We start from the raw sequence: 22,888 nt of genomic DNA on the forward strand, positions 1-22,888 counted from the left end.
ACAATGCCTGGAACACTGTAACTAACCATGATATAAGGATTTGTATAGAGAGAATGATAAATATGCAGACATACAGGCAGTTTGATTTATTTTTCCTGGAGGTGGAAATCTAAATTCACCTGAATCCTTAGCTGACCTTTTTGTTCCATTTCAGGTAGCCGTATTATACGGTATGTTTCTACCTCAGTGCTCAGTCCCACACCCAATTTTCTTGTCACTTTAAGTTATTTCCCTAGAAAATTTTATCAACACCTGTGAACTCTATTATCTGTGCTGGTTGATAATGATACTGTTTATATCTCTAATGTAAACTTATCCTTTGAGGTTTAAGCAAGGGAAGTCAATTTTCTACCTAATACCAACTCTCAAAAAGATTCCAAAATTCACATACTGAAGAGTAAACAAATCTTCCTTCTAATTTATTAGTTTTTTCTCATTGATTTCTATTTTGGGAAACTCCAAAACATCAATCTAGTGTGTTAGCCAAAAACCTAGGAAGTATTCTCAGTACCATTCTGCCTCACCCTTCTCAGTACCAAATAATTGACTAGCAATTCAGACAAATTTACCTCTGACATGGCTTTTCCATCCATCTTTATGTTTTTTTCACTATCCTAATCCATAGGACTATTATGAACTGAAGCTATAATTCACAAAGTCATTTTCCTATATTTATTTAGCTCCCATGTAATCCATTCTATCTACTGTAAATCTAGTTAACACATGCCTCAGCTCAAAACCCTGGTGGGACTTTCTATTTCTTTGATAAAGATCAAACCATTTATCCTCTACTACCAGGCTCTGTGTTCTACCATTCTTGCCTATTTCCAGCATCATCCTATTCCATTCCTTCGCTTGATCTCTGAGCTTCAATCACACTGGTTTTCTTTCAGTCTGTAATGTTTCACACTTCTCAACACATACTGTATGCAGTTGCACTCTCTCTTTCTTGGATTTTCACTCTATAGGACTTTTTCATTTTCTGGTGAACTCCTGATTATCACTCATATCAAAGTAACTTCCTTAGTAAGTTATATTCTGTGGCATTATGTGCCCTTCTTTCATATCAGATAACCTAGCAGTAATCGCGCATATCATTTGGCTCATATCCATCACCACTCCTCCTACATTAAGTTTCACGAGTACAAAATCAATGTCTCCTTCTCCTATTCACTTATTTTTCTTTCTTTTTTAAAAATAAATTTCACATTATTTATATTTATTGAATAAGAATTTTGCATTTAACCAGTTCTAAATGTTAACATCAGGAAAGTTTATTCTGCCATATCTTTCTTTTAAAAAGGCAATTGCTCTTCTGTAACCCTAGATTTTTCAACAATTTCTATCTAAGAAAAGGAGTTATATACATTTTTGTCTTTAATAAAACTGGTGGGGAGAGTGGCATGACAATTTACCCCTCTGTTTCGGAAGAACATACAACAATGAGACTTTTGAATAAAGAAGGTCAAACAACTATCTGAAATAAATTCTGAAATAAGTATTGCTACCCCTGCTGTTTTTTCATTTCCATTTGCCTGAAGATATTTTTCCATCTCTTCACATTCAGTCTGTGTGAGTCCCTTATTCTGAGGTGGGTCTCTTATAGACAGCATATATATGGGTCATGTTTTTTTTTTTTATCCATTCAGCCACTCTATGTCTTTTGATTGGAGCATTTAGTCCATTTACATTTAAAGTTTATTGAAAGGTACTTGTTTGTAGCCACTTTTACTTTTTGTGCCTGTTTTCTTTCTTAGCTTTTTTTTATATATATTTTATTGATTTTTTTACAGAGAGGAAGGGAGAGGAATAGAGAGTTAGAAACATCGATGAGAGAGAAACATCGATCAGCTGCCTCCTGCACACCCCCCACTGGGGATGTGCCCACAACCAAGGTACATGCCCTTGACTGGAATCGAACCCGGGACCCTTCAGTCTGCAGGCTGATGCTCTATCCACTGAGCCAAACCAGTTAGGGCTTCTTTCTTAGCTTTTTATTTCTTCTTTTTACACCAGTCCCTTTAGCATTTCTTGCATTGCTGGCTTGGTGGTGATAAACTCCCTTAGCCTTTTTTTGTCTGTGAAGCTTCTTATTTCCCCTTCAATTCTGAATGATAGCCTTGCTGGATAGAGTATTCTTGGATTCAGTACCTTGCTTTGCATCACTTTGTAAATTTCCTTCCATTCTTTTCTGGCCTGATGTGTTTCTGTTGAGAAATCATTTGATAATATAATGGGAGATCCCTTGTATGTAACTTTCTGTGGAGTTCTTACCATTTGCAACAGCATGGATGGAACTGGAGAGCATTATGCTAAGTGAAATAAGCCAGTCAATGAAAGAAAAATACCACATGATCTCACTCATTTATGGAATATAATGAACAACATAAACTGATGAACAAAAACAGATCCAGAGACAGAGAAGCATCGATCAGACCGTCAAATCTCAGAGGGAAGGTAGAGGAGGGTGGGAGTAAGGGGGAGAGATCAACCAAAGGACTTATATGCATGCATATAGGCCTAACCAATGGACTCAGACAACAGGGGGGTGAGGGCTTGAGTGGGGTGGATGGAGGGTAACGTGGGGATAAGGACATATATTTAATAACTTAATCAATAAAAAAATTTAAAAAAAGAAAAAAAATTCTGAAATAAAAAGTTTTGAGACAGTGAGGTGATAAACCTATTGGTCTAATAATAGAAGCAATGACTATTATTTTATTACTTAAAATTGCTTCTGTATAGGTTATTATAGTTATGCAAAAGGTTGGCCTTAGATGGAGGTATTAGAAAATACTGTTATTCTTTGGAATGGCAACTGGGAAGCATCACCTGAAGCATTCCCAGGGGTATCGTTAAGCCCTATGGTATTAAAAGTGCTTTGAGGAAGTAAGAGTAAAGCTTTTGCTTTTGTTTGGGATGAAGGCAGAAAGGCAGAGCAGCATTCTTCTGGAAAAAGTGATTTGAAATGGCAAAAGTTGACCTACAGAATAAAACACACTTCTACTGAAAGATCACTGTGACAGGTCAAAAGCAATAACAAGAATAGATTTTAATCCACTGATATATTTATCAAGATTTTTCATAAACCATCTGAAGGAAAGAACCTCAGAGAAGCCTGCCTCGTGTCAATTTTGGCAGGTTTTAGAATACTACTCCATTAGCTTGAATTGAGGTGTAATCCATGGAACTTGAAAAAGTTGAGGACATCTCAGTTCCATTTGCCTCCAATAGCAGTTCTCAACCTGTGGGTCGCGACCCCTTTGGCGGTGGAAAGACCCTTTCACAGCCTGCATATCAGATATTTACATTATGATTAATAACAGTAGCAACATTACAGTTATGAAGTAGCAACGAAAATAATTTTATGGTTGGGTCACAACATGAGGAATTGTATTTAAAGAGCCAGAAGGTTGAGAACCACTGTGAGTCTAGATACAGGGGTGGGCAAACTTTTTGACTCGAGGGCCACAATGGGTTCTTAAACTGGACCGGAGGGCCGGAACAAAAGCATGGATGGAGTGTTTGTGTGAACTAATATAAATTCAAAGTAAACATCATTACATAAAAGGGTACGGTCTTTTTTTTTTTTTAGTTTTATTCATTTTAAACGGGCTGGATCTGGCCCGCGGGCCGTAGTTTGCCCACGGCTGGTAGAAAGAGTATTTGGACTCTCCCAATCTATCTTTACTTTTCCTGATAAGTAAATAGGATCAAACACATCATTTAATAATCTAAATAATTTCTGAGATACCCTTAGTGTTTATGGACCAAAAAGGAGAAAGTGCTTATCCAGGAATCAGTGTAAGTTTTTCAACTGCCATCTAGTGTGTTTTGAAATAAGACTTAAATCCCAAGTTTGACCTTGGAAGACACCCAGTTTTTAAGATGGAAAGGAAGCATTTCTATATTGAATGACTATAAGGCAGCCTATATCAGTGACAGAATGCAATTACATTAAATTGTGTATTTAAAAGCAAGTATTACTCTTAGGATAGCAATTTAGAGAGCAATCTGCAGTGCACAACTGCTCAGGGTCATGTCTGAGCCTGCGAAAGAAAAGTATTTTTGAGCCTTCCTTCATACTTAACCCCTTCTTTATGTACTTAACTTCTGCTCCTGAGCAAGGCACATGTAAAAATCCTTTCAATTAACTATTTAATGAGTTCTGCTTTCAGATTACTGGTGACCTCTCTTTGATTTTTCCCCCCACTTTTTTGTAAAATGACATAGGCTACGAGATTTTATGGTTACTTTTTTATTGTGAATTCCTTCATACACTTGAAGTCCTAAAGCTTATCCAGGAGCAACAGTGTAAAGAAGAGGCGTAATTCCTAGAATATGAATGATTACATGAAAAGTAAAGAATATTCAATATCCAACAGGGACTCTAAAATGTTAAGCCCAAATGACTGCATACCAGGTGGGATCTGTAATAAAAATTGGAAACCCTGAAGGGAGAACAAGACTTGGAAGGAAAAGGGCCAATTCTGGAAGTGTTGAGCTTCAGGGCCTGGTTTAGAACTATTCAGCAGGAAGTTGAAGATTTTGTTTCATGTCAACCAAACTCAGCTTGAAACCCAGCAAGTGCCAGATTCAGATCCAATGGGAAGAACTAAAAGATGAATAAGTCACTATTTCTACTCTTGGGATTTTACATTTTCTGGATTCACTCCCACATTACAGAAGACACAGAAATCTTTTGCAGGGAAATCCTGGACATGTGCATGTGTCTCAGAAGCCTGTCCACTCAGATGGATGTCCTTGAGAGACTCAATTTTCAAAAAAGAACATTACCCCTACCTCAGACTAGGCAGCCTAAGAGCACAGCTCGGTCCTTTTGGCGATGCCCACGCTTTCAGCATTCCAGTCTGTTTCAGGAAATCAAACATTGCATTCTTTGCAGCCAATTTGTTATAGAAAGTTTGGTGCTGGAGAATCATATTTCATGGAGGACTGCTTGAAGCCTAGGGAAATCATCTCCAGGATGAGAAAGCCAAAGAGGCTGGCAGACATTTCATACTCAGCAAATATTCATGTACTTCCAGATATTTCAGAGACTTCTAGTTATGTTGAGATCATGTGAAAATATTTAATTAATAGACTATGACTTGAAGTGACATGTATCACTTTGGGGATGAGACAGTTAAAATCCCCTGTCTTACTCTTAAGCGCTCTCTTTTTCTGCCTTGGGTACCTCAAGATTATGTGTAATGAGTATCACAGTTTAAAGATAGAAGGGGGTATCCTGACCAACACTGGACTTTTTGTAAGCAGCAGATAAACTATGAATTGGTTAAGCCCCTAATAATTCAGATTTAATATTTTTGGAGTCATTGTGTGTGTGTGTGTGTGTGTGTGTGTGTGTGTGTGTGCGCGCGCGCAGAGGGATAAATTCGGAGGCCCTGTGAGCTAGGGTTTTCTCATGTTGGACTTCTATATAAAATTTGTTGATGGAAAATGTTCAGCAGATGAAAATTTCAGAAATCCAGTGCTCTACATTGTATTAATGTTATTTTCATTTCATTTGAAATCATCTGAAAATTATATCTTTAGACCATAAACTATAATAGAATTGTTTTCTTTTTCTGATTTGTTTTTTGATGTTATACATAGGTCTCATAGAATTTACAATGACATTCATTATATTGATATTATTAAGTCTATTTCCCACATGTCAGATAGGTTTATGAGAACCTTTGCAAGAATGCTCAGACCTCAGAAGTGGAAAGAACTATGATTCATCACAGAAACTGTTATAATTTTAAGAGAAATTATACTGAAAAAAATAAGAAAAAAATGGAATATGGGACATTATTGAAGGGATTATTTGCTGGAAAAAGGATAAAAAATGCATGCAATTAAAATTAGTTAGGTTTCACTTATACATTGTACAAGGTTAAGCTAGTGATTGCTTAGGAGTTGATAAGGACAAAAATTTGGGTAAGGGTTTTGTTTTAGGTCATGGGAACTGGTAAGCATGTTTCACTATGCTGTCCATTCATTAACATTTGGATCATTCATTTTTAAAAAGTATGTCAAAAGAAAAATTAATAAACTTAATTGTTATAATCACTCAACCAACATGTTGAAGGGTTTGGAAAATTTCTCATATGGATTATGCACCTATGTTTGGTATTGGTTGGGGTGGAGGCTATATGGTCCCTAACTTCACATATTTAATAGGCCACCATGTCGTAGGCAGAAACACATAAAACTACCTTTTTGTAAGCTAAAAGGCTGAATAATGACAATTTCGTATGATTCCAACTAATAGAAGAGGAAATATAGTTATCTCTGAATTCATTAGGGCTAACTTGGGATAGTATTTAGAATCTACACAAGTTAGAGTTGGGGCTAACATATGATGCAAATGATACCTAGACTTTTCAGAAGTGAAAATACAGGTGAAATATTAACTTGCCACGTGAGTTTTATCAGAGAGTTCATGTAAGAATCCCATGCTTTGAATTTGAGGTTAGCTATGTGATCTTTTTTCATAGTTTTAATTATATGGATCTAATAATATGCTATAACTTTTAAAACATTCTGGTAAAGATATTCTTTAGGGTAGGTTTTCTCAATTTAAAGATTTGCTGGCAAACCAAGTGATAAATTTTAAAAAATACGAACAGAGCTGCCTTCATCGGCATGCAACATGCTTGCAAAGGGCCTGTGCATGTGCCACTTGGTTATCTTGAACTTCTTAGTAACTTTTGAACAAGGGAATCTACATTTTCATTTTGCACCGGGCCCTGAAACTTATGTAACCAACCTGAAAACATAGTCTTTTTAAATTTGCATGAAGATTAAGATAATAAATGTGCATTAACTCTAAGCCATCAAAGGCTAGTTTATCACTTTAAATTACATTTAGGAATTATTCTTATAAAACAAAATGTACTCCCTCAAATATAGTTTTGTAGTAACTATTATGTAATCTACATCAATGCGCATTTGGGAAAATAAACAATTCCTTTTGCCCTACTTTATAAAGTCTGTACAGATACTCCATGTTTTATGTATCAATTAACCATAAAATGTTTTCAAAGACATTAATAAAATAATTATGGAGGAACATTTTGGAAAAACAAAAATCAAATCTCTAACAATATATCAACTTCACTTCTTAAAAGTTTATATATGTGAAACAAAAAATAAAAGAATAGCAGGAAAATACAATATCATTGTGGTCATAGCTTCTTGGCAACCCATTAAAATGACAATCAGACACAGGTAGCAGCAGATGTATCTACCATAAAAAAAAGAAAAAGTTAAATTAAATCATGTGAAAATTTTCAAATGATGTAACTGTTCAATGAAAAGGAAAATGAATAAAGATCACATCTGCTTGCACGGTGATGAAAATGAAAGATTCTGCTAAAACTTTAAGTTGGAAATTGAGGTAAAGGTAAAGCAATCTATGTGCATTCATCCAATAAAGAGAAAATCATGAGTTGGTGGATAAATGCCAATTTTCATTTTACAATCCTAAAAAAGAAGATAATTGATATTGTAGTCTATAAGATTATCTGCTACATTGCAGATAATCTAGCAAAAACTCTAGAAGGAAACAAAGTAAATTTATTTTAAAAACAAATGGCTCATTTTTGTTCTTCAGAAGTCATGCATAATATGTTTTTTTTCCTACTTTAGTGACTATTTGATTTGAAATTCTTAAGATCTATGACTGTTTTACATAGAAGCATGGAACAGATTGTGGAATCTCAGAGGGGATGAAGGGAGAAGGGTGGGAAGAGATCAACCAAAGAACTTGTATGAATATACGCATAATCCATTGACAAAGGCAATAGGGTGGTGAAGGCCTGGGGGAGGGGGTAGAGTGGGTAAGAGGTCAATGGGGAGAAAAAGGGGGACATGTGTAATGCTTTCAACAATAAATTTTTTTAGAAAAGATTTTAGAAGCATTAATGAATAAGACTCATAGTCATTGAAGAATTTAAAAATAGTCACTATATTATTATTAAAATAAGAGCAGACAGTTTACCAATGAATAAAATTTAAAAAGGTCGAGTGATTGTGGAACATTGAGGATGGAGGGAGCCAGATCTAAATAGGGATTGCCAGAGTCATCAGAATGGAATCTGAAGCCTACTCAAAAAAGACTTCTGTCTTTGGTTGTACACCAGAAATTAATACAAAATAATATTGAATGTAAACTGTAATAGAAAAACAAAAATTTAAATAAATACTTAAAAAAAACACTTGTGGACTCTTCAGAATAGGACTGAGAGGGTGGTGGTGAACACTGAGTTCCAGCGTCCCTCATCTGGACTTGCCTGTCAAAAAAGGGGTGGGGGGGGTTAAAAAATAAAATACATTTGTAAATTTGGTGTGGGGAAGACATTCAGTAAATGTCTTTGGATAAAAATTTAAGAAATTTGTTAACATTTATGCCCCTTTCCTTTCACATTAGCTTTTGTTGATCTCCCTCTTGGTATCTTCAGCTTCTTAGCTTCTCAGATCTCAGGCATACTGTGTCTAGAAGGTCCTTTGATGCATCTTATGTTCACTGTCTTTTTTAATTTGATTTTTGATGTTGTCATGACCATTAAGTATATTTTAGAAAAGGAGAATAGGGTAAAGATTCCTGAAAGTCCAGGGGTATAGGGTCTGAGAGGAGATTTCTGGAGTCCCCTGGGTGCCTGCTTCCAAAGGTTGACTTCCTGGAATTCTCGCTCCAGCTTCATTTTAAAGCCTTGAACACAATTACCTCCTCTGTCCTGCATTTGTCCCACCAAGAGGCTCCTTTATAACTTTAAAACACGCACTGTGACCAATTCTGGCTGCCAAAACACGCACATGAACCAACTTTTAGAATGTTCTGGCTGCTACAATGAAAATTACCACTTGGTTAATAGAGGGGCACTGCATCAACCTGATCCCTTTCCAAACACAACTTCCCTCTTTTACCCTACTTTATGAAGTCATGTAGAGACACTCCATGTAGTTTCTTCAGCTTGATCCATTCAAAACAAACATATGAAAATTAAATTAGGATAAAAGCAGATTCTGTAAATGCTTATTAAAGTCATTTATAACAATGTCAACTACTGTCTCTGAGTGGAACAGATGTTTAGAAACAAGTTTAGCAGGGAACTTGGTGGAGAAGAGAGTAGCTCACCTATGGTATTAGGAACAATCAAGTTTGTTTTTTTTAATGTTTCATCGATTTTCTTTTTAGAGAGAAAGGAAAGGCGAGGGAGAGAGAGATAGAAACATCAATGATGAGAGAGAATCATTGATCGGCTGCCTCCTGCACAACTCTGACAGGTCCCTGACTAAGATCAAACTGGTGACCTCTTGGCTCATGGGTCAAGGCTCAACCACTAAGCCATACCAGCTGGGCTGTTGTTCTTGATAAGAAAGTCTATTTAGCAGGTTACTATATATCTTAAACACAGTAGAATGATATTCAGTTTAGCTTAACAGTTCAGTAACTAAGAACAGTTTGAGAATACATGCATATGTGTATACTACACATTCACATGCAAAATCAGTTACACTGAGTACATTTCACATAAATGGATCTTCTTATTGCGTTTTCTAGAGAACGTATGTGCTTTAGATCCCAAAAATATCTAATATGGACACTTCCATATTTTTGTCTATTGAGGAAGACAAATAATTACCAGCAGAAAATCCACATTCCCAATGGCTTCATTTCCATCTCCCCATCCCAGTGATAAATTTCATGAGTTAGGAGGAACAGTGAAATCTCTAGATATTTGTACTAGTATCTCTATACTATTAATTTTGATAGCCTGTTTTCTTGAACAAATTCTAAGCATGGATTATAAGAAACAGAAAAGAATACATTATGTTTGGAAACACTAGTAAACATAACCTCAGTATATAAATTGTTCTTCTTTGAAACTGGGACTAGCCCATTACCAAAATCATCTATATTTTTCTAAAGGAAAAAAAAAACCTATTACTGATAATTGCCAAAGGCTAACAGGTTGCAAATGATCTAATTATCCTATATTTCTGTCTTGTTGCATGTTCTGTAGATAAACATAATGCATCAACATCAGAATAGCATATTGGTATTAAATGCTAATAATATAGACTTCTAAATTCTCTATTATTTCTAGAGAAGCAAACTACTGATAATAAGTTGTATTTACAGAAAACTCTTATCTACTTTAGTGAATTGAGAAATCTAGCACATTAAGGCATCAAAAAAGGATTATTTAAATGATTTAATTATAGTACAACATGTTTTTCTACTGATAATGTTACTAATTTTGCTATAATATTAGTAAACCAATCCTAACAAAATAGAGTACAAATGTGTACTATAACAATCCAATCTCATTTGTAGCTCAGTGTAGAGGGCCCCGTAATTTCTTGGTTAGTAATTTATTCTGATTTTTGTAAATTGTTAAAACAAATCAATATCTGACCTAGTAATTACACATACAACAGATCTGGGCTTCAAGAAAACCCCAGCCAAATCTAGCCTTGATCAACTGAGTTGCACCTGACCACAAGTGCATGAACAAGAAAAAAATATGTCTTGATACATTTCACTAAGTTTTTCATGTTTTGTTTTTTTTAATGCGGAATTATTGTAGCAATAGCTTCACTGCTACAAATGAGTCATGGTTCAATATTTCTATTACTCAATCATCATACCTACTATGCACAAGTCATAACATCTTTTAAAATAAATTATAACTATATTATAATTGAGGTAAATGGTACCACTGGTAAATACTCTCAAGTAGTTCATTTTACATTTAATCTCAATTGAATGCCTTCTAGATTCCTGGAAATATGACTAATTCTCTGATGCTTTTATAGTTAGATCAAAATCTTACTGTAGCCCAGGCCAGGTGCTCAGTTGGTTGGAGCATTGTCCTGTACACCAAAAGGCTGTGGGTTTGATCCCCAGTCAGGGCACCTATGGAAGGCAACTAATCTCTCTCTCCTCTCTCTCTCTCTCTCTCTCTCTCTCTCTCTCTCTCTCGTTTGTGTCTTCATGCCTCTCTCTCTCAAATAAATAAACATATCCTGACTTTCAAAGTAAATCCTTTATCTCTTCATTATTGAATGATTTACTACAAGTAGGCATGGTCTTATTCAATTTTATATACTCACTACTTAGGAATTCTCCTGATCCATAATGGAACCTCAGAATTTGTTGAATAGAGTGAAGAGATACCGTTAGCCTTCCAAACTTGCTTAGATGCAGACAAGTTCCTACTGGCAATAGGCATTGTTTCTAGAATATAATCACTCTCTTCAATGCCCTCATTTAATAATTTTTTATATTCCCTGTATCTATTACTAAACATGGTATCTAATGGGAACTAAATCAATGTTTGCTCAATGAATGAATGGGATGAATGAGTAAAACAATATAGAAATTTTAAAATTATAATTCAAGATTGAAAGCATATTATTTGTGATGAGAATGATTTTAAGTTATTATTTGATAATTAGGAAGAATCACTTTCCTATTCCTTTTAAATTTTATAGAGAGAGATCAACTTAATTATATATTTCATTTGTTTTTTCAATAAGTATATATTGAACATGTCTTATCTTTCTTAGTACTCTGCTAGACACAATGAGGAAATACAGGTATGTTCTATGATATAATGAAGGTTGTAATCAGAAGATATCATATATGGCATTATACCTAAAGGTTTATTTTAAACAGATAATATCTTGAATATTTTTTCTTGTTACAGATACAGCAAATGCATTTATACCTTGAGATGAAATACATTTTAAAATGTCATATAAAGAGGCTTTTTTCAGAAAGAATAAAACATGACACTTCAATGAATTAGCATAGCAATTAAACAATTAACAGGTCAAAGCACATTTGTGTAACAGACATTGAAAATTAGTTTTTAATAAGGCTATTGTGCTCTAGAATGCCATATAATAATTTTGTAACAATTATCATCAATGAAAAAACAAAACATAGTTACTTAAATCAGAATTTAAGTATGAATAACTTGCATTGATATATTTGAGGCATGTTTTTAAGAAGGGACATTATAAAATTTAAACTCTGTAAACATTTTAATGGTTGCAAATACAATACTTAGAAACTCATCTACTAGGTCTTCATTTCAACATCTATTAAGTGACTTAAGTTAAATTTATTTTCTAAAAATTTTAAACTTCTAAAAATGTAAACTTCTCTTCTAATAAATGTGATTCTTTTACAAAAAATCTTGAAAGGATGGTTAAATTTAAATTATTAAATTTAAAAAGTGTATAAAATAGGAAGGCACGTTAGAATAGAGTAAATTTAGCAACTGTCTTATTCTGTTATATATATAATAAATTAAAACTAGAACTTTTATAATTAAAAGCTGACAAGCTCATTTGCTTTTATTTTTAAAAAGGCAGTATTAAAGAAAGTTAAATTAGATTTTACCATCTGTTTAATGAGTTTCAGGCCAGATATAATTTCTTTTTAATCAGGACAGAAACTTTATTTACAAATGTTGACAATTAATTTAGTTTAGAGATATGCTGGTGAAAAGCAAAATAAGGAATTTATTATTATTATTACCCTCCTTTTGAATCATTCTTATTTCATTTCATTTTATTTTTTACTTTATATTAAATTTATTGGGGCAACATTGGTTAATAAGGTTATATAGGTTTCAAGTGTATATTTCTACAATACATAATCTGTATATTGCACTGTGCTCCCACCACCCAAAGTCAAATCATCTTCTGTCACCATATATTTGGCCCCCTTTACCCTTTACTATCCCCACCCCTTCCACCATACTGTTGTCTTCCTCTATGAGTTACAGGGTGTGTGTCTTTATTTGTTTTGCCTTTTTTTTTTTTTTTTTTTTTTTTTTTTTTTTTTTTTAGGAAGGGAGGGAGAAACATGGAGGAGAGAGAAAAACACTCATTGAACATTGATTTGCTTCTTTCCGCACCCCCTCTGCCCCTTCCCTCCTCGCCCCCTCCCGCCCCTGCCCTGGTGATCAAGCCCACAACCTGGGCTTATGCCCCAAAAAAGGAACAAAACCAGTGACTCCTTGTTAGCATGGGAAGATGCCCAACCAACCAAGCCACATTGGCCAGGGCAATGAGTTACAGTTTTATATCCCACATATGAGTAAAATCATATGGTTCTTAACTTTTTCTATTTGGCTTAGCATAATATTCTCAAGGTCCATCCATGTTATTGCAAATGGCAATATTTTATCTTTTCTTATGGCTAAGTAGAATTAACTTGTATATATGTACCACATCTTCTTTATCCCATCATTTATCAAAGGACACTGTTTGTCACCATGTCATGGCCACCATGAATAATGCTGCAAAGAACGTAGGGGTGCATATATCTTTGTGTATAAATATTTTCAAATTTCTTGGGTAGATAAGAGAAGTGGGATTGCTGGGTCATATAGTAACTTCATTCTTAATTTTTTGAGGGACCTCCATACTGTTTTTCATAGTGGTTGTACCAGTGTACATATCACCTGCAGTGAATGAGGGTTCCTTTTTCTCTACAACCTTTCCAACACTTGTTATTTTTTTATTATTTTTTAATATATTTTATTGATTTTTTACAGAGAGGAAGGGAAAGGGATAGAGAGTTAGAAGCATCGATGAGAGAGAAACATCATGAGAGAGAAACATCGATCAGCTGCCTCCTGCACACCTCCCACTGGGGATGTGCCCCCAACCAAGGTACATGCCCTTGACCGGAATTGAACCTGGGACCCTTCAGTCCGCAGGCCGATGCTCTATCCACTGAGCCAAACCAGTCAGGGCCCAACACTTGTTATTACCTGTTTTGCTTGTAATAGCCATTCTTAACAGGTTTGAGGTATCTCATTGTAGTTTTGATTTGCATTTCTCTAATAGCTAGTGAAGTTGAACGTCTTTCCATATATCTGTTGGCCATTTGTATGACTTTTTGGGAAAAGTGTCTCTTCAGGTTCTCTACCCATTTTTTACTTGGATTATTTGTTGGTTTGTTTGATGTTGAGTTGTATGAGTTATTTATATATTTTGGATATTAACCCCTTGTCTGAGCTATTTTTTTGCAAATATCTCCTCCCATTTGGTTGGTTTGCCTTTTACTGTGCAGAAGCTTTTCAGTTTAATACAATCCCAAGCATTTATTTTTGGCTTTACTCCCCTTGCCTTTGGGGTCAAATTCATAAAATATCTTTATGACCAAGGTCCATAAGAATAGTACCTATGTTTTCTTCTATGTAATTTATTGTTTCAGGTCTTATATTTAGGTCTTTGATCCATTAATTGTTATACATGGGGACAAACTGTACTCTAGTGTCATTGTTTTGCATGTGGATTTCCAATTTCCCCCCACACCATTTATTGAAAAGGCTTTGTTTTGGCTCCTTTTAAAAAATTATTTGCTCATACACCTGTGGTTTTGTATCTGGGCTCTCAATTCTGTTCCATTAGTCTGTGTGTCTGATCATTTTCACAATCAGACCTGCCTTGTAAAAAGGCATATAAATGCCATTCAAACTCATTACTATAAATCTCATGATTTGTGTTATTTCTAATGAAATCAATTAAGTTTCCATTACATCAATGTGAAACACATAATAAATGCAGAACTTATATTAATAAGACATACATTTCTTAAATTATCATAATTCATACTTTAATTTTTATATTTTTCAACTTTTACAGTGTTTTAATTGAATCTTCATATAGCATTTATTTCAGTTTTTCAATATCCTGTGCCTAAGAAACTTTCCCATTTACTCCCTGTAACCATATTCCTCTCAAAAGTCAGCCTACTTTCAACGTGAATTAACTGCTTCAGAACCATAGGGTGCTATGTAGTTAACTGCTGCTGACCTGCAATACATATATCCAGAAACTACTCTGCTCTGACTAGTCACATCTTCAAAGCACACTCATAAAATGGCATTTAAGTGACTACAGAGTACATTTATTGAGTCTGCAAAACTTTATAGACTCATAATACACCTGCAGAATGATGAGAATATGCATGAGCCAGTCAAAAATTAAGTATGACAGAGTGCTGTAAGAGATCACTAGGTGAATTATTATTATTTTGTTTTGCCTACCAAAATTTGCAAAATTTGGAGTTGAATTGTGACAGTTTTCAGGAACGGACTGTACATGGCCAGCAAACTGGTCCGGGCTGGATCACCCCCAACACCCTAATCAGGGCGGGGCCAGCCAGCCAATCACCTTGGCTGGCAGAAATTTGGGGTGTACCTCATGTGCCTGGTATTGATATAAATGGTTTCAATTTTTTAAAAAATAAATCTGAATTTAGTGGGAACTGACTATATTTTGCAATCTCATTTTTATTATATAAACCACATTTTACATTAGGTTTTAAACAGAAAGATAAAGTTTTGGGGCTATAAATAGCTAAAATTTGTCCTAATCACCTAAATAGAAAATATAGAAGTTCTAGTGTTCAGTGTTCTTTCAATATATTTTCCAATCAAAATCCTGGCAGATAAAAGTCTCAAATTTTAACAAGCAATGACAATGTATAAGATCAGCAGCAGCCAAGTGAATATAAGTTCAACTTTTTATCTAACATAAAATAATTACATACTCTTTAGATAATAAAAAATAAATTATCAATGGCCAAACCAAATTCCATTACTTTCAAGAAGAGTTTTTATACTTTCATTTCCAGTTGATTGTACACTAATTGAAGTAGTTGGTTATATGCTGACAATTGATTTTTTTTAAATGAAATGGCCAATAGTGAAGTCAGTGCATTATACCACACACTCCAGAAAGCAACTTGCCATTGAATTTACTCAGACAAACTAATTGCTAAATTAGATGACCAATTCAAAGTTATTGAATGCATTTCAAATACTTTCCTCTGAACCAAAAGATAACTAAATGTGTTTTGATCACTGCTGCATTGTTAATACAAAGTCAAAAGTGCTTGTCTTTCTGGAATATTAATATTGTAAGCGTGGGGACATGATGTTGTGCAGTGGAGATGAGGGGGGAAGGAGTCAGGGTGTTATAGCAAATTCTCTGAACAAGAAAAAGGAGTCTGTAATGGTGAAAGAATTTCCCAGAGATAGCTGCCACCACCTGGTCAAATAGATCATAATTACCAATTGACCAATCTAATCTAATAAAAGACAAACATGCAAATTGACCATACCTTTGCTACACCTTAAGCCACGCCCACCAGCCAATCAGAGCGATTGTATGCAAATTAACCCAACCAAGATGGTGGTTGGCAGCCATGGAGCTGAAGCAAGCAGGAGGCTTGCTTGCTCCAATGATGGAGGAAGCTAAGCTTCCCCCCTGCTGCAGCCTGGCTGTGAGCTTCACTCAAAGCAACAAAGTTGCAATTATAGAAGGTAAATAAACCTCAGATACCTGCTTTCAGCCGGCCGTGGCCACAGAGCTGGAGTGAGCAGGAACTGGCTCTCATCTCCACTGAAGGCAACAAAGTTTCAATTATAGATGGTAAATAAATCCCAGAATAAAAAAAAAAGAAAAAAAGGAGAGGCTGGGAGCTTCCGTCACCGACGGGCTTGGCCAGCCTGAAAACAGCCCTCAGCCCCTCACCCAGACTGGCCAGGCACCCCAGTGGGGATCCCCACCCTGAAGGGGGTGTGACCAGCCTGAAAACAGCCATCAGCCCCTCACCCAGGCTGGCCCGGCAGCCCAGTGAAGACCCCCACCCTGAAGGGGATGTGACCAGCCTGCAAATACACATCAGCCCCTCACCCAGGCTGGCCAGGCACCTCAGCGGAACTCCCACCCTGATCCGGGACACCCTTCAGGGCAAACCAGCCGGCCCCCACCCATGCACCAGGCCTCTATCCTATATAATAAAAGGGTAATATGCAAACTGACCCTAACAGCAGAATGACTGGGAATGACTGGGAATGACTGGTCATTATGACACAGACTGACCACCAGGGGGCAGACGCTCAATGCAGGAGCTGCCCTTTGGTGGTCAGTGTGCTCCCACAGGGGGAGCTCTGCTCAGCCACAAGCCAGGCTGATGGCTGCCAGCACAGCGGTGGTGGTGGGAGCCTGTCCCGCCTCCTCAGCAGTGCTAAAGATGTCCAACTGCAGCTTAGGCCTGCTCCCTGCTGGCATGTGGACATCCCCCGAGGGCTCCCGGGCTGCCAGAGGTATGTCTGATTGCCAGCTTAGGCCCAATCTCCCGGGGAGTGGGCCTAAGCCAGCAGATGGTAATCCCCCGAGGGGTCCCAGACTGTGAGAGGGCACAGGCCGGGCTGAGGGACCCCCGCCCCCAAGTGCACAAATTTTTGTGCACCAGGCTTCTAGTCCATTATAATTGACTAGTTCTGCATCACTGTTATAAGCTATTAACAATAGAAAATATGTTTCTAAAATGTTTTATTGTAAGTAGTTTAATGGAAAAAAAACTTAAATAGCTTTCAGAATTCAGAAACTTTGAGATACTAACATCTTTTTGAAACCCTGTATCTTTTCTTAATATTATTAAACACTAACCTTATAACTACCCATTGAGATTCTCATCTCAGTCTGTCATAGCTCTAAAGTTACTATTTTTCATATTGGTATCCTAGGAACAGAATGAGAAATAAGAAATGCAATTTAGCAGTCTTTTCCTACATAAAATAAGTGTCTCAGATTTCTGCTTGAACCCAGTAGGCTGTGATTATTGAAATACATATTATAAAATGTCTCCATATTATGGTTTTAAATAAATGGTTATGATTATTGCTTTTACACTCATTTAAAAATCAAATTAGAAGACAGCTTTCTAAAGAAGTCTTAGTCTCCCTAGAAAAAGGAATATTGAACAGAAACTGATAATATTCTTATATGTGTCAAAATTGTTAGGATTGAAGAAATAAACTGTTACTTAAATCTATTACTTTTAACAACATTGCAACATTTATTGGTTTTGAAATAATATTATCATAGAAAATTGCTCTGGTTTTATTTTTTATGTTTCATATTGAAAGTAGACAAAGTAATTTCTAAACAGTGGGTCATTATCATTTACAATTGCTCAGAGGTTAGGATTTTAACTGCTGATATATTTTTATTTGAAAAATAATAGGTGTTATTTAATGCCTAAAGATAAATTGCTGCATAGCTGTGACGTTTTTGCTGACAACTTTGCCCTAAACAAACTTAGTTGTCATGAAAATACATTTCAAAATTAGTTTAATAGGAGTGAAAATCTGAATTAAAATGTTCATACATTCCCTCAGTCATGAACTAAGAGTAATCAAGCTTTATTTCCAATGTATAATCAAAGGGCAATTCAGTCTGATGCAGACATCTAAGACAGTTCATGTTAACCCTTTAGAAAATTCCTCACTGGCTACTGACTATACCATATTTATCACAGGTAATTTTGAAAGGTACAAGCATTGCCCACCTCAAGCCCAGGCTTTAGAATGCAGGAAGCAGCTGGAAACTATCTCTCCCAAATGTATACCTCCAGCTCTGTGGTCACCACTGAATTCTGGATGCCCCCTTCAGTGTCTAAAAGGCATCTCAAGTGTAACAGAACCATAATTTCTAATCAACCTCAATGAGCAAAACCCAGTCCTGCTCTACTCCCAAGATTTTTTTTTTACTTACTGAAACAATTATCCCACCAGACCTAGATATTATTCTTATTCTTTCTATCACCTCAATTTCCAATTGATCACCATTTCTGGTAACTCCACTTTCCATTAAATCTAAACCTATCCACTGCTCATATTATCCACTCTTATTCTAACTTCAATCACCATGATCTGCTTGGATAACTTTCTTCTACTCTTGCTCTTTCAAGGTCCATTTTCCATAGTGAAGCCAAAATTATTTTTATAATACAGTAATTAACTTGTATCATCCTCTTTCCACAGTCTTTAATGGTTTCCCACCCAACTTAGTACAAAATCTAAACTCCCTGCCAGACTTCCTCAATCCAGTTTGCATTTGTCTCCTTCCTTCACTTAGTATGTTCCAGCCAATGGGTTTGTTTGCTCTCGGAATGCAGTAAACCTATCTGTGCAGTAGGTCCTTTATTATTTCCTCTGCCCCAAACACAGTTCTCCAAGATTTCCCAGTGATTTCTTTCTTCCTCTCCTATTTCCTCATTCAGTATCAACCCAACCACCCCCCTTTGCTTGGCCTCCACTAGCACAGTCTTCTCAAGTACCTTTCCCCACTTCATCCCATTTTGTTTCCTGTATATTTGTCAGCTGCATTTTTAGTTGGTGTTTGTTTAATTTTTCTTAGAATGCAAACTCATGAGAGTAGGATTGTGTCTGCTTTGTTTACCTCTTTCACCTCAATGCCCTATGCAGGACCAGGCCCACGGTGGGACCTCCATAAGTATTAGTTGAATATTTTGAATAAATGAGCTAAAAGGACATTTAAAAAGTGGCATTTACAAAGTGAAACCCCTATCCACTTGTTTGGTGACTCTAATTGCAAAGGTTACAGGGTAGCAAATGAGGTGCAGGTCAATGTCGGTTCAAGAAGAAAAGTATTTGGAGGCTAATGTATGAAGCCAATTTTTGCTAATAAACATGGCTGGCTTATTTCCATATGCTTATATATGAAAAAAATGGACAAGAGGGACACTTGCTTATCCCTATGATGAGAGATGATATTTTCTTGGTACACTTTAACAAATGCACTTAATATCCCTTACAATAAAATATAAACTCATTTTTTACCACAAACACAAGGAACCACCTAAGTCTGAATATATTATGAAATATATTCCAACTTCTACTTCCTCCCTTGTCACACACTGACTCCCAATTAATAAATTCTCACTTATAGGACACAGTTTTCTGAGCCTTTTCACACTTGACACTGTGGTGAGTCCTTTTAACTATCCCTTAAAATTGGCAGTACAATAGCCACCCCTGCCAGGGGACACACATATGATCAGCAGTCAGAACTCTGGTAAAATCAAAAACTTCTCTTCATCTCTAGGAGAGCTGGCTTAGGGAAGAACATGTTCTAAGACTTTAAGGTGAATATTTTAGTGATACCTGTACAAACTAGACTTCTTGCTATCTTCTGTAAAAATCTAAATTTCAATCAGATCATCCTAGTAGACTTTTAAAAGGTAGACTTCAAAGGTAGCATTTTCTTGTAGCCCTAGAATAAAGCTTAAGTATGAACAACTGGAGATCTTAACACTAATATTAAGATAAAAGAACGGGACTCAATTTAACACAGGAGCTTAGAAAATGAGATTGTTTCCCTTTGTCACCTTTACAAAGAGGTGGTTTTGAAATCTGTGAAACAAGAAGAGGAAAATGTTATGCTGAATGGGTCACATCAGTGAACCCTTCTCCTGAGAGTTGTTATAACCCCTATCCTTTGGGTATCTACTTATTTCTTTGTGAATGTGTTTTCTTATATCATACACGCTCCCCTATAGCAACTCCATCATTATTACCTATAGCAGGGCATTCCATCTGTTTTCATCATGTCATATGTTCCATCAAATAGTTGGGATGCACACCACCTGACACATATATTTCTGTATTTATAAACTATGTGCATGTGCTATTGCACTGTTACACATTTAATACCCATTCCTACAACCAAAAAAAGTTAACAGAATGATATAGAATACATACACTACACAAAAAGTTCTATCTTTCCCTCCAGACCTCCTGTGGATCAGCTTGTGCACTCTCTGGGGAATGCTTACCCCACTGTAGAGACTACTGTGAATTTACTGTGTCTCATTGAGAGGAGCAGATTATATTCAGCTCTTCTGATTTTATGATGAATTGTGCATTAGACTTTTTGGATAAGCTTGATCTACATACCATATTATATTGCATGATGCCATGGGGTGCCACCTAGACCAAGGCATTTCTTCCTTCAGCTCAGATAATACTGTTGGCTGCTGATGACTCAGAACTGAGTTAATACTACCACCATCCACCCAGTAGCCCTTATCCAATGAAGGTTCAACTGGGGGGATAAAGACACAACTCCTTGTCTCAATTCAGGACAATCTGAAAGGGCCCTTCCAGTTCCAGAGTTCCTACTGGATTCAGATGAGGCTTCTGTTACAGATACAGTACAGTTGCTCCCTCTGCACAGTCCTACTTCCTCCAGTCCCTCACATATTGCAAAGGTACTCTGCCATAGATCTCCTGTATGCAAATCTATGTTCTATGTCCCAGAGCCCCTTCCTGGGGAACCCCAACAATGACACATAGATTTAGAAATCTAGTTTGCTTATATGTCAAGTTCCAAATACATTGTTTATTGAGCCACCAAGAAACTCAAGAATTAATGCAATATTCTAAGTTTTCTTAAACCCTCATTCATTTCTTACTGAGTCAAAATTAATTTTAACTGGACTCTGTCTTTCTCATTATGAGAAGCAAGGTTTCAAAAATTTGGCAAGAAGAATGAACTCCCTCCTCCTGAGTTCCTGAGTAATATTCCCTGATGGACTTAATGTCATTGCTGCTGAGGGCAGCAGGCTTTCTCCAGACTGACCTCAGCCATTCTGCCTCAGTTTCTGGTCAAGCGCCTACTCTTCACTCTGGCCCCTCCTTCACTATCACTTGAGCTCCTGACCCAATCCCAAGATTACTCATTTCCAAGAAATGTCTCAGCACTTGGCCCACTGGAAGTGTAAGGCACCTACCAACTTGCCTTACTTTGGACATTTGTCTCTGAGAGAACTGGTTTAATTCACTAGAGGCCTTGAGGTTTGACTCACTAGTAGTTGTGACATCATTTGCTCTTACATTTTTCTCAAAGGAAGTTATTTTTGGTTCTGCCTCCCAGGGGAGAGGTCTATTTTCCTAATGTAACAGTCATGAAATAAACAAAGTAGCCATTATTATTGACACCTGGATGGTAGAAATCCATGGTTTTGGACACAGGCCACCATGCCCTACTTATATAAACTTTGCTCAAGATACAGAGACTCTGATAAAAATAGGATTATAAGAACTGGCTCCACCTAAACTTAAATTTTACAGAACAATCATGAGAAACATACCAGTGACTCTAGAATACTGTAATATCAATAAAAACTCAGTATTATGTTTAAGTATAGTTTCAGATATATAATAATATAATGCTAGAAGTATCAACTGTACATACACAGTTTTGCTTAGAAAAATGTGCATATATAAATTGTTATATGAAGACCAATAACTAAAAAATAGTCCTTCTCACCTGAAACCCCAATAGATGTAGAATGAAGGGTAGTCTTTATAGCATGTAACATAATATTTATTTCTGACTGATAGAGTAGTTCAATGAAATATTATTTGATATATATTGTGCCATATATTGTTCACATGCAGTATTGTTCATTAGGTTGAATAACATTATTAAGTATAAAACAAGTATTTCATAAACAATTAGAATATGCAATAACATATTAAAGGTGACTGAAAATAAGTACAAGAAATGCATATTTTTTCATTTATGACAACTTTTGCTGAAAATGTGGCAAAAAGCCTTAATAGAAAGGCTCAGAGACTTACCTGGAAGGTGAGGTTGGCATCTCCCATGCTCTGCTATGTGTTTTCTTTAAAGTCAGTTGTTCTAGTGTCTAAAGCTTATTATTGGAGATGAAGCTCATCCTGAAAGTCTCCTTATTTATTAGAATACAGTGGGGCCTTGACTTATGAGTGTCCCGACTAAGGAGTTTTTCGAGATACGAGCCGTCTCTCAGCCGATTTGCGAGCTAAAATTTGGGTTACGAGCCAGCTTCAGATACCCCACTGCTAGTTGGAGCAGCGAATGTCACAGTGAATGCCACAACATCAGCCCAGCATCACGTGTCTCACTCGTTCACTTTAAGATTTGACATAGGAGTAATTTGAGTTACGAGCTCCGTCACGGAACGAATTAAACTCGTAAGTCAAGGCCC

At 36.2% G+C, this 22,888-nt stretch overlaps 1 protein-coding gene across 1 annotated transcript in view; it reads right to left on the reverse strand.

Annotated features, from left to right (window-relative positions):
* Positions 1-22,888, reverse strand: part of GPC5 (glypican 5) — a 588,333-nt gene that overhangs the window by 179,251 nt on the left and 386,194 nt on the right. The gene's annotated exons all lie outside the window — the stretch shown is intronic.

The sequence above is a fragment of the Myotis lucifugus genome, unplaced genomic scaffold, assembly GCF_000147115.1.
Source record: "Myotis lucifugus unplaced genomic scaffold, Myoluc2.0 scaffold_64, whole genome shotgun sequence".
Lineage (NCBI taxonomy): Eukaryota > Metazoa > Chordata > Mammalia > Chiroptera > Vespertilionidae > Myotis > Myotis lucifugus.